Source organism: Ruditapes philippinarum, unplaced genomic scaffold (genome assembly GCF_026571515.1).
Source record: "Ruditapes philippinarum isolate M1 unplaced genomic scaffold, ASM2657151v2 ctg11702_1_1_1_1, whole genome shotgun sequence".
Lineage (NCBI taxonomy): Eukaryota > Metazoa > Mollusca > Bivalvia > Venerida > Veneridae > Ruditapes > Ruditapes philippinarum.
The window spans coordinates 48,551-56,021 of NW_026855407.1; the positions used below are offsets into that span (position 1 = coordinate 48,551).

Sequence of the window (7,471 nt, forward strand, 5' to 3'; positions counted from 1 at the left end):
GTTAATGTGTTCTGCAGCATCGAATAAGTGTCAAGGTCAATTGCTTATTTAGATTAATCCCCGTTTGAGCAGAGGGGGTCATATTAATGAATTCATCGTTCAATCGAAAAGTATAGTAAGTATGTATAGTAACAGGATGGATAATGTTTCATGGCTGTTTAACACCAGTTATTATCTTCCGTATGTGTAATGATAAATCACGGGTAGTGTTAGAATTATTTATAAACATTGTAGCTTCTTTCTATTTTAAATATATAAAGTAAAATAAATTATACAAAAATTAGAACACACATATAAATATTGACTTTATTTTTATAAAATGATGAAATGAAATAAGATGTAAACGAATATGAAAGTATATAAACACATACACACAAAACATTAAAGATAACGAAATGGAAAAAATTAGAACAACCTTGCGTATAGCATACGTACGCATATAAAGATGATAAAACACTCAAGTAATATATATAAAAACAGTGGAATTTTACAGTTCAGAATTGCAATTTTATACAAATTTTATGTTTTAACAAACATATTTTATCAATGTAAAGAAATAAACAGTTGCGTCTCTGTTAACTATGTATAGAAATATGCATTTGAATATAAATACTCACTGCATATTTCAATTTCTTTCTGTTAATCTTAAATAACATTTTTACGATGTCGATGCTGTTAAAACAATTTGCCGTATATATATATACAAAACTTGTATATACTTTTTACAGCTATATCAGTTCAATTCAGCAGCCTGACGTTTCTACTAAGCGTCTTTGTTATACATCAGCTATACTGGTAAATGTATATATATCAACATTCTTTATTTTAGAACATTGTATATCGCACGTATTAAATATATCCTTTTCAAATAGATCTGTAACTATTTTTAAAATATCATTTTAATTATTTATGAATAAAGTTCTGAATGGACTACATTGATAATAATGAAACCTTTCACGAGGATGTAATTTTCAATTTTTGAACCATGAAATTTTCGGTAAGTGAAACGTATTGAAAGAAGTATATTAATTATCTATTTCAGATTGAACCAGGAATATTCTTCCTTTTGGTGTTTGACATTTGCTGCTTGGACTTTGTGCACCATTGTATTTTTTTTTATTCACATGAAATTTGTAGATCAGCCATATGTGATAAAAGAGAGGTAATCACCTACGCAGGGTTAAATAAAATACAGTGTTTGTTTTATGTTTTTAAATTTTTATGTTTTTTTTTCTCTGTTATCTCTTAACTACTGTTATCATGTGTTAAAATCTTTAGAATGAAATTTTAAATCTTATATTAATCACACGTGTTTGTTTATATGAAAACATTTTGCTTGTTGGTTACTTAACGTTATCTATTCTTGTTTTTACCTATACGTTTTACCCTTGCAAAATGGGCTACTAATCAGTTGAAATAGTCACATACACGTCACATTTTAAGGAAATAATGGCTTATGGCAGGTCATTGTCAAAATTACAAATACAACAAGATTTAATTCAATTTACACTTGTCATTTCAAACTATCGTCAATTATATAACTAAATGCTTTGAAATGGGAATTGAAATATCACAAATCAGATTTAATATTACTTAAATGCATTCAACGGCTATTGATACTGACGAAAGCCAAATGATTATGTACAGACACACGTATTGTTCAAGAACTTTGTTAAAAGAATATCTAAAATAATTGATAGTTTATGTAGATTACCATCTAATACATGGACAATATTATTATAATATATTTTTAATATTGGTGTATGAATAATATTTTTTCACATAATAAACAGTAAAAAGCATTGCGTTTGTAGTTTCCTTTCATATGAGTTTGTCTTTCCTTAATATTTCCAAACATTAAGATCCGTTGGAAATACATGCAATGAAAAATTTTGACTGGCGAAGCGTTTCAGTTACTCAGCAATAAAAAGTCGTCCTGTCGATTTTCGTTTGCTCGCGTTTGAAAGGATCTTGTTAATTTGTTGGAAATATTTGTCATTCGAGACAACTTCATGTATTATGCCATATTATAATGTTTAATTAATAATAAGAGGAAGCTTTGATCCACAGACTTTCTTTTTTATTAATTAGAAAATGATTCATATCATATTATGAGGTCAGTTAAATCAATCTGACATCAATATTACTGTAACCTGTTAACATTTTACAATTTCGTTTCAAATCAGGTTTGTTCCTTAAGGGCTTATACATCTTTCAAAAACAATACTTACTTCCTTTTAATACTTGATACAGACAAAAATGTAAAATAGGACGTACTTAGAATGAAGGTTAATATTTTGAGTAATAATCAATTGTATCTACTTAGAATTGTCCTTTTAATAAGTGTTCAAGCTAAATTAGATAGATTGTGAGTACTTCATTTGCTTCGTATTATTACAAAGCTTTCAATGTAAATATTTGTATGCCGTGAAACCAGAGATGCTTGTTGTATCATGTTTATTGGAGTATATGATATTTGAAAATAGCAACACAAACATGGGTAATAATTTATGACATAATTATCTTACTCAAACACACTTCTTTTTATACAAATTAATAAATAGTGTTATTGCAGTAACGTTAAAACGTGGAAACGCAGTTAGGTTGAAACGAAACGTGGATATTTTGCAGGAACTATGCACAGGGAAAAAACAAAAAGCATTCCGTTCAAATATACTGATACACGAACAGTCTGTGAAGTAAGGATAAAAAGGAAGGGTTGCATGCCTGATTATATTAAGTTTGAATATGGGGGCAATGCTTACATGTAATTCAAATAAGTACACATAATTAACTTACAAGTTTCACTACAAAGAAAAATATATTCAATGCTTTATGTATTGAAACCAGAAGAAAATATGTTAATTATTCTATTGCTCCTTGAAAAAGGTGTTTACTACTTAAAAAATCAAACAAAAATCAATTAGCACATATGTTAATATAAGACAACAATAGCCGCTATTAATATTCAAATAAAAGTATGTCATAAACAAGTACCTATTTGTTAATTATGAGTCTTTTTTAAATACATATGTTGTATCTATCATTAAAAACTGAAAGGTTCAAATTGTTTCTTTTTAAATATACATGTATATCAAAAATAATTACACTGACATATCAACATTGTTTGTGCAAACAGACTTTATGATAAAATGACAATATTTTAAACTTTCCTCGGAACATGACTCAGACGAACAGTGAATGGTAGCATTCATCATAGTCGTTTAAAAGTACATAGCAGTGTTTAATGTTAGACGTGGTCAGTAGCCCAATTTAGTAATCTAAAATATAAATAATTAAGTATAAAACTACCTGTAAATTCAGTAACGCAGGATGTGCAAAAGTAACGTAGAATTCTGCAATGCTTTGGCCGAAATGAGCACCACTGAAAGTAAATGAACCAATGTGTTAAATTAATAATTAATATAAGTGTCAGTCGAAATTGATAAAAGTATCCAACCTTCAAGAAAATATATAATATGTTTGGTTTATACAAAATATTTTAAACTTTGTATAGATCTACATGTTTGTCTTGGTTATTATTAAATCAGAAGGCCATACTGAAATTAAGTATATTTATTACTGTGTTAACTTTGTATGTTACCTTCTATAAATAAAGATTTTATTATTATTATTATTATTATTATGATTATCAAATTGAAAAAATGAATTACAGCATACGGCTGCTTAGACATTATGGTAATTTTAAACCTCGTCAAAAATATTTGCATGAAAATGTTTATTTTCCAAAATCATTCGTGAAAATGATGACCTTACTTGCATATTAATACAATGTACTTTTAACGACTTTTGTGTATCGTCGAAATATTTAGAGTAAACAGCGTACATATTACATTATGGATTTCGAGACATTTGCCAAACTACAAGTATAATTAGTAGATAAAATGTGACTGAGACCATTTTTACAAGGTAACGTCGAATTCGTGAAAGATTCACCGGAACGTCACTGATGACACATCAAAAGGAAGCAGACTCTTATTTTACCTACTTTCTCTTAGTGTTTTATTTGTACATTCCTGCGTTACGTGTGAAATGCAATAAGATATTTTCATTTAAATAATTTAAAACTCAAAGTAAGCACAGTCACACTGTAATGACATTAACGGATGGGATTTTTTGCATTTATATATATATATATATTTTTGGCAAACTCGATCTCGTACAATTAATCATAATGATCTTTTTTAATACGTTTTTATATGATAAGGGATTATCAAAGCTGTAGGGGGGTAAAAATATGGCCATGTCACATTTAACAGATTGATTTAGAAAAGAAGATGTCAAAATATGTAACCCTTTCACATGACATAAGATTTCGAAAAGAATTTGAGATGTTTATATAACATAAGTAACTTATTCGTGTGACTTGTTAATATCATGACTTCATATATAGGTCAGTCCATGATTTCAGGGTAGTTCTAGCCTTAATAATATAAAATAAAGGTACGAATTTCAGAAGAATTTTAATTAAAAGTGACTGAATCGCGAAAAGAACATTTTAATTGTAGCTATGAAATTATCACAGAATCTGAAAAGGACAACGATATGATAATGGACCAATATGCAGAACCGTAGTTTTGATTTGTTTAAAACAGCTAAAACGAATGATTACAAATCTTCAATGATATATTCAAGCGCATTTAAAACATGTTTATATATCATCGTGGTGATGACACGATGTAAATCTAAATATATTACTCACAAATGCTTGTCTCAAAGTCCAAAACTATCAAATTGAGCTATAAATTGATTAAAATAACATTTTAATCTTAGGGACGATCTTCAATCAATTTTCTTAATTATTGTGCTGTCGGTATTTATATTAGTTATAGGAATTCTTCAAAGACCTTTAAATTGAACTAACTAACATTCCTTAGCTACACTAAATACATATTTTAAAAAAGGCATTCGCGTAGGTCTTTATCAAAACTAATCAAAACAATTAATTTCATTCAAGAGGTTTATCAGGCTTTATTTAAACGATTAATCATTAACTTATTTAAATATAAGGATCTCTCATTATGCAGTTGCTACGGAATACCTCCATTCAAATAGAAGAAAATTAAGGTAGAAGTATATCTATACCTTAAAGGCATATTTTTTCTAAAGATGCTTATGACATGTACTTTGTAGACCTCACCAATGATGATATTTTACAGTGCCTCAATGATCATAACAAATGGCATTCAGGTGTATTTTTTTTGTTTATGATTAAAATAATACAAAATATATATCCACAACAATTAAAACCTTACTCTACAGCATTCTGAATGTACTTTTTCTGTTTGAGATGACAATCATATTATTTGTGAAGAAAAGGGTGGGTTAGATAAAATAAATTTCTTATTACTATTTACTTATTTACTATTGACTAAAAGAATCTAGTTACTTTAGAAATTTACTGGTTTTCCGTGCAGTGTCTTTTCTATGCACACATGTTTTACGCACCTTTCGATGATAACCTCTGTCGCAGTTACATTTACTATCTGCTTAATTGCACATGCTTAACTTCTTACAGCTTCTTACCGCCTGCAATGCATGTCATATCAGTGACATGTGAAAATTAATATATGATTAAATTATTTAAACTATAGTAAAAACTGCTTTGGAATGCACTAATAATGATATGCATTGAATAATATGTTTAGTCTTTGTATGTTTGCTCTTTGTTTGGTTATCACTCCGGTTTTTCACTATTTTGGTTACTTAGTTGAAGGATTTTATAAATAATGGCATTTTTTTCATAAAACTTCTAATTAAGTTTCTATACCTTTTAATTGGGTCTTTGCAGATACTTATTATAACTTCCTAATTATATTTGTATCTCCAAATTTACATATATCGTACAGACGCGTTTACTGTTAGCATTACTTTCACGGATTCTTATTTTGGGTAGTTGAATAGTATATATATTATATTCGTAGCTTCATAACTAAATTCATTTTAATCGTTAAAAAATAAAATGATATGCTTGCCAAGGTTCCCGTGAAGAAATCTTTTTTCAGTATTGAACTTTATACTCATTAAGTATGCATTATATATCACTCTGGATAGGTGTAAGTTCGTGATACGTTTCATAACAGTTAAATCAATAAAAATATTTGTATGTTTCAGTTGGAGCAAAATATATGTCCGCTAAGGTTTCCTTTAATTTATAAAAAAAATATGGAAATTTAAAAGATGTGTTAAAAATATAATATTTGAATGCATTTATTTCCTAGATACATTCGCTGGAATATAAAAAACGAATGATGTACAAAATAGAATTCGGTATTATAATCTGAAATGAATAAACAAACGTATTTTGTGCTATTCTAAGCCCGATTAGAGTTTAAAAAAAAACAACATTGCAATACTTTAATTTTTCAAATTATTTTTCACGATATCGCTCGTAGGAGGCATAAAGAAAGATTTATCGACAAAATAAAAAAAAAACTAATGATAAATACTCGTATTTAATGACACTTTTAACCGCCCTTAATGTGCATGATTTAGATTTAAAGCTTTTAGTAAATAAATGTTTTTCAAAAATGCTTACTAGAGTTGACATCAATGTTGCTTTAGTTAGGTGTCATATATATTTTTTGTATTATTAATATCAATAAGGATGAATTATCTTGTCGTTTATTTTGTAATCCACAAAAAACTATAGCTATGCTTATTTGCGAAGGTTTGATAATCATTAAGTCATTACTGGTTAAGATTGAAAATTTAAAGATAAAATGTTGGTGGAAGTTTACACATTTCGCTTTGACGAATAATATTATCTGCTCTTAACATGCATTTACATTTTATCATGATTATAGAAAACAGGCAAACTGGAAAAGGGTTTGATCATTCCTAATCTAATATCTCGTTTTTCAAATTATTTTCTTCAGCGATGGTACAAGATTAAATAGTGCACCAAACGTATTTATACGTGAACATCATTTTTCCTCTGTTCCCATCTTTGCTACAACATTGTCTGTTTATCTTTGGTATTTCCATACAGGATGTGTGTATGGATTTATTTCTCTTATAACTATAAAATAGAAAATCAAATTTAATTCAGGACTAGGTAAACTTAATATCTAGAGACGTTTTCAAAATCATAAAAGTTACAGTAATAGAAATTAATTTTGTGTGATTGTTTTTTATGGAATATGACCATACATAATATCAGGGCAATAAGCAGATCGTGAAGATTATACCACATTAAAAAAGATTCTTATAATATTCATTACAATGTATATTGTGCTTGTTTCTAACACGTTTAAGCAATTGTGTGTATCATTCAAGTAATGACACTGTACAGGTGTAAATCAACTGAATATTTGTTTTACAATTTTTTTGTAAAGTTTCAAGCACTTAAATTGGAACTAGCCATTGACAGAAATACCAAATGCATCGGGGAAACGAGAGTATATAATTGTTCCCAAGTACCAGGGCAAATATAACGCGTGTTTTGAAA

At 28.0% G+C, this 7,471-nt stretch overlaps 1 long non-coding RNA gene across 1 annotated transcript; it reads left to right on the forward strand.

The window, feature by feature from the left end:
* Window positions 1-294: 294 nt before the first annotated feature.
* On the forward strand, window positions 295-1,802 carry LOC132743181 (uncharacterized). Its single transcript, XR_009627538.1, has 2 exons — window positions 295-795; window positions 1,043-1,802. It is a non-coding gene; the product is annotated as an uncharacterized LOC132743181 (long non-coding RNA).
* The last annotated feature ends 5,669 nt before the right edge of the window (window positions 1,803-7,471 follow it).